At 41.9% G+C, this 17,588-nt stretch overlaps 1 protein-coding gene and 1 non-coding gene across 2 annotated transcripts in view; one reads left to right on the forward strand and one right to left on the reverse strand.

Moving 5' to 3' along the window:
- Positions 1-17,588, reverse strand: part of FAM20C (FAM20C golgi associated secretory pathway kinase) — a 100,843-nt gene that overhangs the window by 61,677 nt on the left and 21,578 nt on the right. The gene's annotated exons all lie outside the window — the stretch shown is intronic.
- On the forward strand, positions 16,716-16,853 carry LOC119943119. The gene has a single exon (XR_005455598.1). It is a non-coding gene; the product is annotated as a small nucleolar RNA SNORA7 (small nucleolar RNA).

Below are 17,588 nucleotides of genomic sequence, written 5' to 3' on the forward strand. Positions count from 1 at the left end.
TGTTTGGAGGGTTGTGATGGTTCGGGCACTTACAGCGGCAACCTATCAATCAGTCCATGTATTTACAGTGAGCCTAATTCATTCATTCATTCAATCGTATTTATTGAGCACTTACTGTGTGCAGAGCACTGTACTAAGCGCTTGGGAAGTACAAGTTGGCAACATATAGAGACAGTCCCTACCCAACAGCGGGTTCACAGTCTAGAAGGGGGAGACAGATAACAAAACATAACATATTAACAAAATAAAATCAATAGAATAAATATGTACAAATAAAATAGAGTAATAAATATGTACAAACATATATACATATATACAGGTGCTGTGGGGAGGGGAAAGAGGTAAGGCGGGGGAGATGGGGAGGGGGAGGAGGGGAAGAGGAAGGAGGGGGCTCAGTCTGGGAAGGCCTCCTGGAGGAGGTGAGCTCTCAGTAGGGCTTTGAAGAGAGGAAGAGAGCTAGCTTGGCGGATGTGCGGAGGGAGGGCGTTCCAGGGCAGGGGGATGACGTGGGCCGGGGGTCGATGGTGGGACAGGTGAGAACAAGGCACAATGAGGAGATTAGCGGCAGAGGAGTGGAGGGTGAGGGCTGGGCTGTAGAAGGAGAGAAGGGAGGTGAGGTAGGACGGGGCAAGGTGATGGAGAGCCTTGAAGCCGAGGGTGAGGAGTTTTTGCCTGATAATAAGTGCTGAGCATGATACGAAGCACTTGGAAAAGTGCAATAGAGTCAGTAGGTATGATCTCTGACCTTGGGGAGCCAGCAATCTAGCGGGGGAGGTGGACACAAAAATAAATCACAGGTAGGGGAAGCATCTGTGTATAAAGTTATGTACTCAAGTGCTGCGGAGGAGGGGATGGGGTGACTGCCTAAGTGCTTTTCAGGTCAGTCAACAGTATTTATTGAGCACTTACTGTGTGCAGAGCACTGTACTAAGCACCTGAAATCAGGTGTGGACATTAGCGCTTAGATGATGCAGTGGTGGGGGAAATAGGGTGGGGAGATGAGAGCTTAGTCAGGGAAGGCTCCCTGGAGGAGATGTGATTTTAGCAGGGCTTTGAGAGTGATGGACTGCTAGATATGAAAGGGACGGGAATTCTGAGCAGGAGGGAGGGTGCAGGTAAGAGGTCATTGACGAGAAAAACGAGAGTGAGGCACCCACTCAGGCACACAGCACTTGGTCTCCCTCTCAGCTTCAAGGTGGCATGGCGAATGAAGTCATTTGCCACTCCTGGTATACGGCTGTTTTCATTTTGCCATCCTTCATCTGATTTCCATTGCACCAGCCCTTGTATTCATTCATTCATTCAATCGTATTTACTGAGAGCTTACTGTGTGCAGAGCACTGTACTAAGCGCTTGGGAAGTACAAGTCGGCAACATATGGAGACAGTCCCTACCTAGCAATGGGCTCACAATCTCGAAGGGGGAGACAGACAACAAAACAAAACATGTAGACAGGTGTCAAAATCGTCAGAGCGAATAGAATTAAAGCTATATGCATATCATTAACAAAATAAATAGAATAGTAAATATGTACAAATAAAATAGAATAATAAATCTGTACAAATATATATGCAAGTGCTGTGGGGAGGGAAAGGAGGAAGGGCCGGGGGGAACAGGGAGGAGGAGAGGAAAAAGTAGCACCATGAACCAGGTGTTAGGGTTCTGAGCTTATCCCTAGGTCCCGATTGTGATTCTGAGCAAAACACACATATGAAGGGGGCAGTCACTACAGCTCTGAGTTGGGTGGAACCACCAACCCCTGTGTGGAATACCACCAAAGCAGAAACATCTGGCTCGTGATTCAGACCTGCCGTTCACCACAACTGTGACATGGAAAGCAAATGGAAACTTTGCTGCCCAAACCTCAGAATGCTGGCTGAAAGCTAACCAGAACCTTCCAGTGTTGGATACAAAGTGGTACTGACCTAGCAAAGCCCTGGCTAGATCATGGACTGTTCAGTAAACAAGTGATTGCTCTCATACAAACTCTTGGGGAGCTTGTTTTCTTTTGGAGATGAGGAGGGGCGGGGAACCTCTGCCAGAACTTGAAAATAAAAATATGAGAAACTGAGTGGTGGACATCACCTCCTGGGACATGAGCAAAAAGGAAAATGAAATCTCCTGTACCTTCAATGATTACATGAGATTGTTCCCTTAAATCAGTCCATCTACTACGACTTCCATCACCTTTCTCTTCATTATTTCTCTTCCTGACCCCTATCCTGAACTCTGACCCCTATCACCATGCCCACCAGTTAATGGTCACACATATTTGTACTCACAAACTCACACACATGTGCACATTTTTTTGTATCAGCCAATCATTCAGTAATATTTGAGCATGTACTGGTTGCAAAGCACTGTATTAAGCAACTGGGAGAGTAATAACAATAATTGTGATATTTGTTAAGTGTCTACTCATGAGCCAAGCACTATAGCAGGAACAAGACAATTAAGTTGGATTCATTCTCTGTTCCTCATGGGGCACACAATTTAAGTGGGAAGGACATGCACTGAATTCCTATTTTATAGATGAGGATTCAGAAACGTAGTGAAAAGAGCATGGGCCTGAAAATCAGAGGATCTGGGTTGTAATCCCAGCTCTACTTGCTATGGGACCCTGGGCAAGTCATTTAACTTCTCTGGGCAAGTTACTTAATCTCTGTGTGCCTTAGTATCCGCAACTGTAAAATGGTTGTTTAATACCTGTTCTCCCTCCTAAATAGACTGTGAACCCCATGCAGGATAGGGACTCTAACTGCATCTACTCCAGGGCTTAGAACAGTGTTTGACACATGGTGCTTAACAAATACCATTTTTTAAAAAATGAGGAAATTCAGGAACAGAGGTTAAGTGACTTGCCCAAGGTCACACAGCAAGTAGGAGGGAGAATTGGGATTGCAACCAGGTCCTTTGACTCCCAGGAGCATGGCTTTCTACTTAATCACAATGCTTCTCTGAGTACAATATAAGTAGTAGACACAAACTCAGGCCTCAAAGATCTTCTAACATATGGGAAAAACAGATACTAAAGCAAATTTTCAGATAGGTGAAAGAAGGAAAAGAGGGATATGTACATGATTTAGTGCATAAGTTAGTGCTTAAATATAAATACATTCGTGTTATATATACACATCATTTCACACTCTTCTATCTAGCTTGTATAAACCATAAATATTGTTCTGACTTTTCTCTCACATTGCATATAGCTCATAGCAAAATGGATCTGTAGAGCTATGCTAAATGCAGACCTTAACTCGCTGAGGGGCTATTACAGTAAGGAGTTAGTCCACAGGTAAAGGAGGTTTACAGAATAAGTTTATGGTACAAAAAGGATCAATCTGCTCTCTCCTGAGAACACTATCGGGCTTAAAGGTGAGTTAGGTATATTTTTTACTTTACTGGATGTGATGCAGTCTTGAAGTCACATTTATTTATGGCACTTTCCCTCTCTCTCACACACACACATACACACACACTCTCTCACTCACTCATATCCCGTGGAAGGAAAAAAAACTGTCTGGCACTTTCCCTCAGGACAACTCAGTATAATTACTTTACCCACCCAACAATAAAGCAGGATGAAATATGGGCAGTTGGACTATAATTATAGAAGATTAGGAAGGCAGAAGGATGTCATCAAAGTCAGCTGCTTCTAAACATACATCCCCTTATATATCTGGAACTGCGTCTTTCAAACAAAGCATATAACCTCCCAGGCTACTTTATTGGATTGTTTATGTGGCCCAGGGCCATTAATGTCAGCAACAATTCTTGTTGCACGGAGTTGGCATTCTCTCAAACAGTATTTCCAAACATGATCTCCAAAAACCTGCTGTTTCCATTCTTATTCTCTCCTGGGTATGATTTCCCTGCTGAGTATAAACCACAGGTAGGAATGAGGATATTAAGATAAAAAAAATCCATGACTTTTGGCCTACAATAAATTCCCAGCTTTTTTGGTTCTTGGTAACTGGTTTGGATGTGTGACTGCATGTATGTGAGTGTTTAGGTGTATTTTGTGTTTCCCACTCTCTTTTATACCTCCCCACATACAGGATATCAAATGACAATAAAGAAATATGCCAAAATATGGAACAAGTTATGGAGTTTAGAAAAGAAAAGTGAGCCTAATAGAATATCTCCTCTACCACACATAATCCTCATCCTCTACAAATTGCTGCTTTCTGATTTACTGTCACCATGGGAGAGAAAGATGCTAAATGAAAGAGCAGTCAAAGGATTCAAAGCTGGGTATCAATTTTGAAAGTCCAACCTAGAGGAGGATCCTGATAGAGTAAGGAAAATGAGCTGGACTAAAAATAGAAATCTGATTCTCCAGGTTAAGGGAAGGTGTGCATGTGTTTGGTGGGATTTTGGCTTCTTCTGGGGCAGCCCAACTGCATCTCCTCCCTCTCTGATCCAGCCCCCCAGGAAGGCCGTGGTCTAGTCCACACTTATACACTTGCCTCTATAGCAGGGTCACCATTCAGAGCTCTGACTGTGCTTCCCAGAAATAGCAAGGCACCCCCTGCTCCCTTCTGGAGTGCCCCCCATAATTCTCTGGGAGACCCAAAGTACTGGTCAAGATTCAATGGATTCTGGCTTTGCTTTGTGCCCCTCTCCCCTTCCCTGCCCCCAACACTGTATCTTAAAGGTCCCACAAGATGCCCCCAATGGATTACAGGGGTGATGACAAGGAATGGACAACAATCTAGACTTGAAGCCAGGACTTCAGGGTCCCAATTCCGATAATAATGATGGTATTTGTTAAGTGCTTACTATGTGCCAAGCACTGTTCTAAGCACTGGGGTAGATAAAGGTAACTGGGTTGCTCCATTTGGGCTCACAGTCTGAGGGATGAGGGAACTGAGGCACAGAGAAGTGAAGTGACTTGCCCATGGTCACACAGCAGACAAGTGGAGGAGGTGGGAATAGAATCCACATCCTCTGGCTCCCAAGTCCGTGCTCTTTCCACTAAGTAATGCTGCTTCTCTATGTTGACTAGTTCCTTGAGTCAACTCAGACCCTAATAACGAAATAATTGTAGTATTAGCAAAGCCCTTACTATGTGCTAAGTGACATGGGTAGATTTATGTCTAAAGGTGCTATGAGAGGGTGTACTTCTCAGGGCAGAATGACTTCCCAGTCTGTTCCCTGGCCTAATGTCATCTGGAATGCCACTGAGCGTAAGAAGGGTGGGTACCACGTGTATAAATAATGATGGGCACAATTAATTGCCAAGGTTTTTCTCCCATTATTTTTGCAGAAAAGTGCTCATATCATTAGATGACAGACAGCCTTGACAGGCTGAAGCGCTTTTAGTTAGCCCTGTTTTTACCAGGGAACCCAGGAGCCCACTCTTTTTTAACAAGACATCTGTCAAAATGGTCGGTGGTGGGATCCACCCAGGTGTCAAGGAACCTGCTGGAGGGTGGCATTCCAAAATCAATTTCTGACCCTGACAACATGCCTTGGCTCTGAAATGAATTTCATAACAAAACTAGATCTCCTGGAAGACAACAGCAGCAGGAAAAGCTCATGGCTAATGAAGAAATCTGCCTTGTCTATGCACCTGAATCTATATCTTTAAGCACTTGGGATTCACCCCACAGCACCTATGGACAAATCCATAATTTGTTTTAATGTCTGTCACCCCTCTAGACTGTAAAATGCTTGAGGGCAGGTATTTTGTCTACCAACTTGGCTGAACTGCACTCTCCCAAGCGATCAGTACAACTGACCTGCGCACAGTAGGTGCTCAATAAATACCATTGATTGATGAGTTGAGGAAAAGATATAGGTGAAGTGGCTGTAACTCTGTCACATCTCAGGGAAGTGCAGGCAGGCCATTTTGGGTGCTCAGACATTAACTCTTCTCATTCCTCTCAAGGGGTTCAGGTGTGAGAGGGACTGAGGGGTAAGTAAAGGCAAAGAATTTGAGTAGGCCCCTCTCTCCTCCCTGGGTTGACAGAGAGTGCTCACCCTCAGGACAGGCAATGCTCATGGGGGTTTGCAAACTTCCAAGTTGAGAAGGAAACCAAGCTGAGAAGTAGTGTGGTCTTGTGGACAGAGCATGGGCCTGAGTCAGAAAGACCTGGGTTCTAATCCTAGCTCTGCCTCTTGTCTGCTGGGTGACCCTGGACAAGTCACTTCACTTCTCAGTGCCTCAGTTACCTCATCTGTAAAATGGAGATTAAGACTGTGAGACTTTGTGGGACAGAGACTGTGTCCAACCTGATTTGCTTTTATTGACACCAGTGCTTAGTACAGTGCCTGGCACATAGTAAGAGCTTAATAAATACCTCTGTCATCATCATCATCCAAGACTGTGAGACAGTACTGCATTTTGATTTCCCGCACTCTTGGCTCTTTTCCAAGAAAAGACCTTCAGGCAGGTATTCCTGAGAGCGAAGCCTACCTCCTTCTTGCCTTCTGAGCCCTTCCCCTACAACTACCCCCCCCACCCCCAACACAAATGTTATAAAGAGTTGCCTACCCAGCATAAGGATAGGGCTGTCCTTCAGTCAGAAAGGATGGTCATGAGAATTAAGGAGGAAAGAATACTCTGGTAGGGGCACTGTCTTCCATTTCATTGACGAAAACATAAGTGAAGTCCCTCAGAGAAATGGCTTGCTGCAGATATTGCAAGCTAATTTGGATTGGTGTCAACACACAGCAGGACACAGGCCTGGGCTGCCTCCACAGCGTGGCTCAGTGGAAAGAGCATGGGCTTTGGAGTCAGAGTTCATGGGTTCAAATCCCAGTTCTGCCACTTGTCAGCTGTGTGACTTTCGGCAAGTCACTTGACTTCTCTGTGCCTCAGTTCCCTCATCTGTAAAATGGGGATTAAGACTGTGAGCCCCCAGTAGGACAACCTCATCACCTTGTAACCTCCCCAGCACTTAGAACAGTGCTTTGCTCATAGCAAGCACTTAATAAATGCTACCATTATTATTATTATAGATTATGAGGGACAGGATCCAAATGAAATTCCCACCTGTGTATGTTTTTCTTGTGCTTAGTACAGTGCTCTGCAAACAGTAAGTGCTGAATAAATACTATTACTATTGTTAACATTACTTCTACAAGCCTCTCCTCATCTTCAAACCTTACTAAAATCATAACTCCTGCAAGAGGACTTCCCTGACAAACCTTTCATTTCCCCACCCTATTTGCCCACCCCTCTGCATAACCTATACACTCAGGTCTGTACCCTTTAAGCAGTTTGATACTTAGGGAAGCGCCATGGCCAAGTGGAAAAAACAGCTTGGCCTAGTGGATAAAGCATGGGCCTGTAAATTAGAAGGACCTGGGTTCTAATCTTGGTTCCGCCATTGTCTTCTGGGTGACCTTGGGCAAGTCATTTAACTTCTCTGTGCCTCAGTTACCTCATCTGTAAAGTGGAGATTCAGACTCTGAGCCCCATGTGGTACAGGGACTGTGATCAACATGATTTGCTTGTATTTACCCCAGTACTTAGTACAGTGCCTGGCACATAGTATGTGCTTAACAACTACCATAAAAAAACGCAGATTACAGGTCTGAGAGTCAGAGGTCTTGGGTTCTAATCCCAGCTTTGCCCCTTGTCTGCTGTGTGATCTTGGCCAAGTCTTTTAACTTCTCTGTACCTCAGTTTCCTCATTATTAAAATAGGAATTCAATCCTACTCCATCTGACTTAGGTTTTGAACCCCATATGGTCCAACCTGATTATCTTGTATCTTCCCCAGTGCTTAGCACCATGCCTGGCACATATTAACTGCTTAATGAGTACCATTAAAAACAAACAATAAAATCTTACCCCGTCCTTAGCCCCACTGCACATATATACATATTTTTATATGCTGCCACTTCCTCTATCTGCTTTAAAGTCCAGTAGGCATTAGACACCTTTATGTCCCAGATTTTTATTTTCAGCACTGACTCTACCTCCTTTAATGGCTCAGACACAGCACCATATTCACATGTTCCTAGAGGGGAGCACAAAATCTCCAAAGCAACTGCGGGGTGGAGAGGGGGATCAGGGTACCTCAAAGAAATGTTCTAGGTTCAAGGTCTATTCAGGATAAATGGGGTGAACTTCTCAAAACACTACCCATATGACACTGTCACATCACATTGTATGAAAGCAAATTGTGTATAATGCCACATGCTTCTCGGGGAATGTCTGGAATGCTGTTACAAGTCATACTACTTCTGAAACTATTCAGAAAGTTTATTTTAATTTTTGTGTTGTCTTAAATACTTGTATGACATGATTGCCAGCTGAAACTTAAATCTCTTTTTCTGGTTTTTTATCCCCAAAATATTAACATATGAAATGTAAAAAGCCAAATCAATTTGCAGAGTGGGTGTATTCCCTGACTTCATTTCTTGGGGACAAATTTCCCATATAATCTCAGAGAAGAGAAATAATTGGAGAATCGTAAAACTTACCAGCAGATTTTGAAAATGAGACTTTTAGGCACAGTATAATGCCACTATCACAAAGGACAATATTTATTTAGCACTCCCGAAAGAGTAAATCAAAGAGAAATTTAAAGAACTCTGCTAAGTCTTTCTTTCTGAAAGTATTTGGAAGCTAGTAATCCTTTCTGTAAGACAGTTCACCTCATGCCATCAAAAACAAAAATATTTTTTCTAAATTGCTTAAAAGTTCTTTCATCTTGAGAATAGATAAATGGAAATACTGAGTGATGATTTCAAAATTCTATAATGAGGCAATGAACATCATGTGTTGAACTTAACTTTTTTCTAATGGCATTTATTAAGTGCTTATGATGTGCAAAGCACTGTTCTAAGCGCTGGGGAGGTTACAAGGTGATCAGGTTGTCCCACGGGGGGCTCACAGTCTTAATCCCCATTTTACAGATGAGGGAACTGAGGCACAGAGAAGTGAAGTGACTTGCCCAGAGTCACACAGCTGACAATTGGCAGAGCCGGGATTTGAACCCATGACCTCTGACTCCAAAGCCCGTGTTCTTTCCACTGAGCAATGCTGCTTCATCTTTTTAAAACAAAAACCTTTATGTACTTAGAATTTACCAAAAAAAGATCTATTTGAAGGGACCTGTGGAAGCATTGTAATTTTGAAATGTGTTCCTAGCTTTGCAGGCTTGCTACCTTACTCATTCATTCATTCAATCGCATTTATTGAGCACTTACTGTGTGCAGAGCACTGTACTAAGTGCTTGGGAAGTACTCCAGCAGATAAAGTCAAAAAAGGACGTCAGGAAAATTCTGCCCCATTCCAGAGTTTTGAGATACTTGAGCTGCCATGATACCCACAATGAACTATATTACTGCCCTTCCCTCTGTCCCTGCCCCAAATTCATTTCAGTCATGTGCCTCTCCCCATCAGCCCTCAGAACCCCAACATGGCTAAAGCCCAGAGTAGCTGCACATCTACTTTCTGCCCACGCAGAAAGCTTCCTAATGGAATTTCTCAAACACTCAGCTTTGATCTATTGGGATTCCCATGGATTCTGAAAACTCATGCAGAGAATACCCAGAGACTGTAAATGAACGAAGAAGCAGCTTGGCCTAGTGGATAGAGCACAGACCTGGGAATCAGAAGGATCTGGGTTCTAATCCTGACTCTGCCACTTGTTTACTGTGGGATCTTGGGCAAGTCAATTAACTCCTTTGTGCCTCAGTTTCTTCATCTGTAAAATGGGGATTAAGACTGTGAGCCCCACATGGGACAGACACTATGTCCAACCTGATTAGCTTGCCTTCACCCCAGCACTTAGTAAAGTGCCCAATTTAACAAATATTATAAAAAACAAATAAAATTCGAGCACATGGGTAGCCAGCACTGTAAGCTTATCCCTCTTTCCCAGATAATATCGTTTCAATATTACCAGTTGGTGAAACCCCGGGCTAGAATCTGGGCTGGAAAGGAAAACCGTATGGGAACTTTGCTAATCTGCCTGGAGTTGCTGATGTAGGCCTCAGTAATTTCTATCATTCCCCCTAACACTCTATAAATTGGCATTTTACTGTTGTAATTTATTGTGATGATGTTTGCACAGCATGATAAAGTGGCAATATGCTAAAACACCTACCTAGCTATTGTGTCAAAATTTGTTCACTATATTGCAAATGCATTAAAACCTCCCCAGAATACTAAGCAGTACTCTCACTTTCCATGACTCCACTCATTTGGAAACAGCTATGGAATCTGCATTTGGCCATGGGAGTTATAAATTGCCCTGGCTCTCACTCCAACACCCTTTATGTATGAGAAGCTGTTTCAAAAGGGATGAGGCAGCACTTCATAAATAAAATAATTATAGACAATGAGGCTTTATTTACCACAATAGTGCTCTTTTGGTTATTAAAATCATCTTTATTGTTTTCGCTTCACTAGCTTGAATAAATGACCTGATGGTGTGCGATCTGTCAGGTACCATCAAGAACTTATAGCCAAAGCAGCACTCTGGTTTCTCCATTTTGAAGCAATGGCTCAGCCCAGAGATTCTTTTATAAGCTGGCTCTGTTTATACGTTTAATCAGCAAGGAATTTCTGTGGTTCTGGGATTGCAGAGCAATCAGAGCTTCTCTGGGATTTTGAAATTTAAGGGGGTGGAGAGAAGACCCTAACACAGCCCTGGTCTGTGAAAACATTTTGGTCACAGTAACCGTTGAGAAGTGAGCCTCACTGAACAGGAACAGGCACCAGAGATTTTTCTTTATGTACAAAAGAGCTTTTGGCCCTAAATTCACCTTAAAAGAACATTATACAAATTAGTGCTTTGAAAAGGCCTCAGAAACATGACAACGGCAGTGTTTTGCACATAGTAAGTGCTTAATAAATGCTATAAAAAGTACAGAGTGGCTGCATAGAGCTAGAATGTGGTTGGAAAGAGTATATGGAGACAATAGGAGGTGCGTTCCCAAATATGCTTTCTTTAGAAATGAATTGATCTTGAAACTTAGCTTTTGAACTTCTGACATGAATATCATCCTAGGGACTGATGAGGAGTACATATTTTCAGCTCATTTTTTATCATTAAAAACCAATCTGAAATGGTCAACAATGCAAGCAGCCATTGGCTTTCAAGGAAATCCAGTGCTGAGGGAAAGTTTTTGGTGGGCTGTGAGGAAAGAACTTTAATTGTATTTATGATACCCCTGTGCACTATAGGCAAAGAAGCTGTGTAGAGTGATGGGAATTGTAAAACAATCTGTTACCTGGTAAACTGTACTAATCTACTGGCCTTTAGGGACAGTTGCCCTGTTAGAATCAGTGCTTTAAAAGGCTAGCAGAAGTTCAGATCTGTGCTCAGCTAACAGTAAGCTTGAGGTTAATAATGATAATAATAATAATTGTGGTTATTTATTAAGCACTCACTACATGACAAGCCCCTGGATTAGGTAAAAAATAATCAGGTTGGATACAGTCTCTGTCTCACATAGCGTTCATAGTCTAAAGGGGAGAGAGAATAGGCCTTTAATTTTCATTTTACAAATGAGGAAAGCAGAGAAATCAAGTGATTTGTCCAAGGTCACACAGCAGGCAAATGGCAGAGCATGGATTAGAAACCTGGTCTCCATTCTCCCAAACCCATGCTCTTTCCACTAGGCCACACCAAACATGTGATTATTAATGAATTTTTCTTATCCTGGATTCCTTCTGTACATAAGTTGCAAGTTCCTCCAGGGAAGGAAAGCTGGGATCACTTCTTAATCTTCTTCTGTATTATCCCAATCTCCTAGGCTAGGGGTTCTTCCCACACAAGCTCTTCCCAAATTCTAATATATACATATATATTAGAATTTATATATATATATATATATATATATATAAGTGTATATATTATATATATATTTTATATATATACACACATATACATATATTTGTGCACACACACATATATATAGATATTTGTACATACACACATATATATACATATTTGTACACACACACACACACACACACACACACACACACACTAACGAGCCTCACACATCCGAAAACCAATTTTTCAAAATCCAATGTGTTCTGAGACAAATCAAATCTTGGTTTTGGGATGTGGGATTAAGTTCCAAGGGGAGTGCTTTGTAAAATGTTTATCTCACTCCCCATCCAAAGTTTCCCAGGTCCAGCATTGGGCAGTCTTGTCCTCCTTGAGTTAATGAATCACTGACCAAATATAATCCCTGCCTGCCACTGTGCAGACAAATGGAACATTACAAAAACCTGAAACATTTTATTGGAAAAAGTTCCCTGTTGGAGCTCTCAAACTTAACCTTCTCTGCTACTAAGCTGCTGGCCAAGTCCTTTGTAATTTATCATCTCTTCTCCCACACTGGGGCATCCCAGGTTCTGTATTCATTGGAGTTGCCAATGAACAAGATTCAACCACATATTTTTTTCCCCAGTATTCAGTACACTGCTTTGAACATGAAGGTACTTAATACATACCATTATTATTATTATTATTGGAGGCAAGACTGTGTCTTTCCTTTGACTGATGTCTATTTTAGGGCCTGATCCAATGCCAGACACACACAAATGAACAAACATAGCTGAGCAAAAAAGGTGGTCAGTTAATGCTCTGGATGTTGCTTACTGATAAATATAAGCCCAATTTTCCTGTCCCACTCTAGAGAACTAGGTTCTTTGACTGAGGTCTGTCTTCTAGGTCACATATTTTTATCAGGGAACTTATATTTTCTCTTGTCCTTTCTCTCTTAGCCAGTGAATGTCTCTCTTAGCCAGTGAATGTCACTGAGTTGGAGGACTTTGTTGAGATAACCAACTTGTTCACCAGGACCTTCTTGAGTGGAACCAGGTGTGATCCACATATAGTCAAGGGAGACAGAGAGTGTGAAAAGAAGTGGAGTCATTCAATAGAGAACCATGCTGGGAAGGGACCTGGCCATCACTTCCTTTTCTGTCCAGTAGTAATAACTGTGGCATTTGTTAAGCACTTACTATGTGCCAGGCACTGTTTTAAGTACAAATAAATCAGATCAGACACAGTACCTGTTCCAAGGGGGACTCACAGTCTCAATCCCCATTTTACACATGAGGTAACTGAGGCCCAGAGAACTGAAGTGACTTGGGCAACTAACAACTTCTCTGTGCCTGAGTTTTCTAGTATGTAAAAGTGGGATTAAAATAATCATTCTTCCCCCTCCCTCTTTGACTACGAGTTCTATGTGGAAAAGACACTGTATGCTCATTGTGGGCAGGGAATGTCACTGTTTATTGTTGTAGTGTACTTTCCCAAGCGCTTAGTACAGTGCCCTGCTCACAGTAAACACTCAATATGATTGAATGAATGAATGAATTAATTCAGTCAAATGTGACTGAATAACAAATAAATGTATTGAGCACTTACTGTGTGCTGAGCACTGTACTAAGTGCTTGGGAAGTACAATTCGGCAACAGAGACAATCCCTACCCAACGACAGGCTCCAGAAGCTATACTACTACATGCATTTACATAAAGATCCCAGTAATTTCAGCCCCTTTGGTGATCTGTTGTCACTGAAAAAGGACAAACATATGACAGGGAGAAAATGACCAAGCCTTCCTTTCCCATCACCATGACCATTAATAGTGAAATATTATTATTAATGACTGTGCCTGATCTAATGATCAAGTGTAGTGCTTGGCACAGAGTAAGCACTTAAATGGCATTATTTTTCATTTTGTTTTAATAATTATGGTATCTGTTAAGCACTTACTATGTGCCAGACATTGTACTATGCACTGGGTGGATACAAGCAAATCAGGCAGGACGCAGTCCCTGTTCCACATGGGGCTCACAGTCCCAATCATTACAGATGAGGTAACTGAGGCCCAGAGGAGTGAAGTGACTTGGCCAAGGTCACAGAGCAGACAAGTGGCAGATCAGGATTAGAACCCATGACCTTCTGACTCCCAGGCCCAAACTCTCTCCACTATGCCATGCTGCAAGAGTTCGGTTATGTTGTCAATGATTTTGCAAGAGAAAGGGGGCATTTCTACTTTGGGATTTTCACATAGCCATAAAAGTAACTCACATCTGGCTGTGGTGGGATTTTGACACACTGGTCAACCAGGAATTTACTAGACATGTAGAATAAACATCTTAAATTTGACTTCATATCACCAGCTCTACAAGTATTACAAAGCTACCATTTTATATAAATAGGATAAGTTGTCAGGACCCCTATCTAGAAAATAAAACTGCTCCTTAGAAATATATTTTGGTTCAATAATCCAGACTGGCTGTCTAGTTTAATCAAAGTATATCAATCACTTCTCATCTCACTATTTCAATCTCTCTGTTTAGACAGATTAGGTGTGGTGAAAATTCTCAGGTTTTTTGTTTTTTTTTTCCATGAAAATGCTCTAGGTGAACTCAGGTATCAAATTTTAAAACACTAACATTTAAAGTTTTCCTATTATTTTTTCTTGATGCTATCAAGGACCATTTTCCTTATTTACTTTGAAATTCTAAATTTTTTAATGGCATTTATTAAGCACTCAAGCACTGTTCTAAGTGGTGGGGGAGAGAAAAGATAGTTAGGTTTGTCCCAGGCCCTGCCTCACAAGGGACTCACAGTCTAAATTGGAGGGAGGGAGATTTAATGCCCATTTTACAGATGAGGTAACTGAGCACAGAGAAGTTAAGTGACTTGCCCAAAGTCACACAGCAAACAAGTGGCAGGGCTTAATTAGAGCCCAGGTCCTCCAACTCTCAGGTCCAGATTTTCTCTATTAGACTTCACTTCGCAAGTAAATTAAAACTATTAGAATGATATAGAAATTATACACAATTATTTCTTGCAATGTAACTCAAATCCTGAATTGACTCAGTGAGAAGAGGAGAGAATTATCTGGAAGACGTCCTTGGAAAGGAAGGACGAGGTGAGGGAGATACTTTGTGACTTGAGAACCTTTGTTCTATATTTCAACCAGACATCTAAAGCTGCAGCTGATATTCCAGCTGATCGCACAATTCGGTAGAGTGGCAAGAACATGTCAATGATAAAATACCCAGAAGCAGCCAATTTTACTTCTAAAATGATTTTAACAGCATTTTATTGTCTATTTCTAACCCCACAAATTAGGATCTTCAGTGTACTATAGAAAATATTTACTTTTGCTCTAGTATTACAAAAACAAAAACTTGAAATATGAGTGACAAAATTTCAGTGAAAAGGATGAGGGCTAATCTGGTGGTAACTAAGGTTAGTCCTGGTAGAAATCAGAAGAATAAATGCTTCTGAGCTCCATCTAGTCTTAGAATTCTATTCTCTCTGAATGTGAAGATAACAGTCCCCAACAAATAAAATGGAAAGGGAACATATTGAAAGATTAATTACTAAAAGTCTTTATGGACTTTTCAGGGTCTCTCAGAAGGAGAAAGAAGCTAAGCTAAGAAGGAACAAAGCACACCTATGTTTTGGGTAGGGTGTAGCCACTCATCCAGTTTTACTCTGGATGGTCTGGTTTTTGGCTCATTGTCCCCTAATCCAATATAGATTGAGCCCCAGATGCCCTTATTTCCCTCATTTTGGCCTTAAGCACACAACCTCCCTCTGCCACTTCTTCTGCTACCATGCTCCAAGGCTCTAACTTGGTGACCAGGTCCCATGGACCTGTGACTCTGAAGCAAGTGGAGATTCAGGTGTCCCGCTGAGGTAATGTTGTAGGTATGGGTCAGTTCAGTATACTTCTCAAAATCCCAGCTCTGCCACTTGTCTGCTGTGTGACCTTGGGCAAGTCACTTAACTTCTGTGTATCTCAGTTACCTCACCTGTAAAATGGGGATTAAGACTGTGAGCCCCCCATGGGACTACCTGATCACCTTGTAACCTCCCCAGCGCTTAGAAAAGTGCTTTGCACATAGTAAGCACTTAATAAATGCCATTATCATTATTGTTATAACGGTGCATGGGATGTCATCACATTATGCTAAACGACTGGTGTCATGCATGCAAAGTCATGTGCACCTCAATGTCCAGCATTTCTGAATGCCATCTTTCTGACCATGAAATCTTCACCCAACAAAGGAGCCTGCTTCCCCTTCCCATTCCACATCAACACTAGTGACTCTGAATGACTGATACTGGGGCTGAGTATAATGGCTACTTCACATATTTGCTATTACTTGTTTCCTCCACTTCTCCTAATCCTTTGTACTTTTCTCAATTCTTAATTTTCCCCTTCTTTTTAGCTTTCTCCCTATGCTTCTTCCCTGTCGATCTGTTTCAATAATTGTGCTTAAAATAGTTCAATATTCATCATATAAAAGTTTTTATCCAGCACTTTGAGATTTTCAGAGACAAGATGGTAAATAATCTAATAAATAAATCTAATAAATAAATCTAATAAATAAATAATTTCAAGGGAAGCAGCGTTCTGTAGTGGATAGAACACAGGCTGGGAGTCAGTCACTTGTCTGCTGTGTGACCCTGGGCAAGTCACTTAACTTCTCTGTTCCTCAGTCATCTCCTCTGTAAAATAGGAATTAAGACTGTGAGCCTCGTGTAAGACATGGACAGTGTCCAACCTGATTAGATTATATCTACCCTAGTGCTTAATACTATGCCTGGCACATAGTAAGCACTTAAATACAACAAAAAAGGATCAAAGACAATAATCAAATAAATGCTACAACTATGGACATTATTTTCCATTTAATAAAATTCTCAACAATAATAATTGAGGTATTTGTTAATCACTTATTGTGTGCCTAGCACTGTATTACTCTCTCAGGATTACACCTGGAGAGTTCCCAGTATTCTACCAGTCTTGGCTATGGGAGGGAGAGTCAAGAGGAGGCCTACCCATTCCATTCCTAGCTTGGGCAGTGACTAGCCAGTGGAAGGCAACCTGCTACATGTCAAAACTCAACTGTGCTGGGCAGCAGCGGCACGGGAGAGAGTCGAGGGCAGAGACTCACGTTTACTGTGTGGAAGAAGGCAATGGTAAACCACTTTCGTATTTTTACCAAGAAAACTCTATGGATACACCACAAAAACGATTGCAGATGGAGGTGGGGCATTAGGGAGAGATGTGTCCATGGAGTCGCTATGGGCTGGAGATGACTCGATAGCATAAGACAAGTACTGTATTAAACTCTGGTGTAGATACAAGATGCTCAGGTCATACACAGTCCCTGTCCCAGGGGGAAGGAGAACAAGGATTTAATCCCTTTTTTACTGATAAGGGAACTGAGGCACAGACAATTTAAGCGACTCTCCAAGGTCACAGCAGGCAAGTGGTGAATCTGGGACTAGAACTCAGGTCCTCTGACTCACTAGCCTTACTCTTCCCACTAGGGGATGATACTTCCCTTGCTGCTTTTTAAGCCATGAATATCAAATAATAATAATAATAATAATAATAATAATAATGGCATTTATTAAGTGCTTACTATGTGCAAAGCACTGTTCTAAGTGCTGGGGAGGTTACAGAGTGATCAGGTTGTCCCACGGGTCTCATAGTCATAATCCCCATTATACAGATGAGGTAACTGAGGCACAGGGAAGTTAAGTGATTTGCCCAAAGTCACACAGCTGACAATTGGCAGAGCCGAGATTTGAACCCATAACCTCTGACTCCAAAGCGCATGCTCT

Source organism: Tachyglossus aculeatus, chromosome 21, assembly GCF_015852505.1.
Source record: "Tachyglossus aculeatus isolate mTacAcu1 chromosome 21, mTacAcu1.pri, whole genome shotgun sequence".
NCBI classification, from domain to species: Eukaryota; Metazoa; Chordata; class Mammalia; order Monotremata; family Tachyglossidae; genus Tachyglossus; species Tachyglossus aculeatus.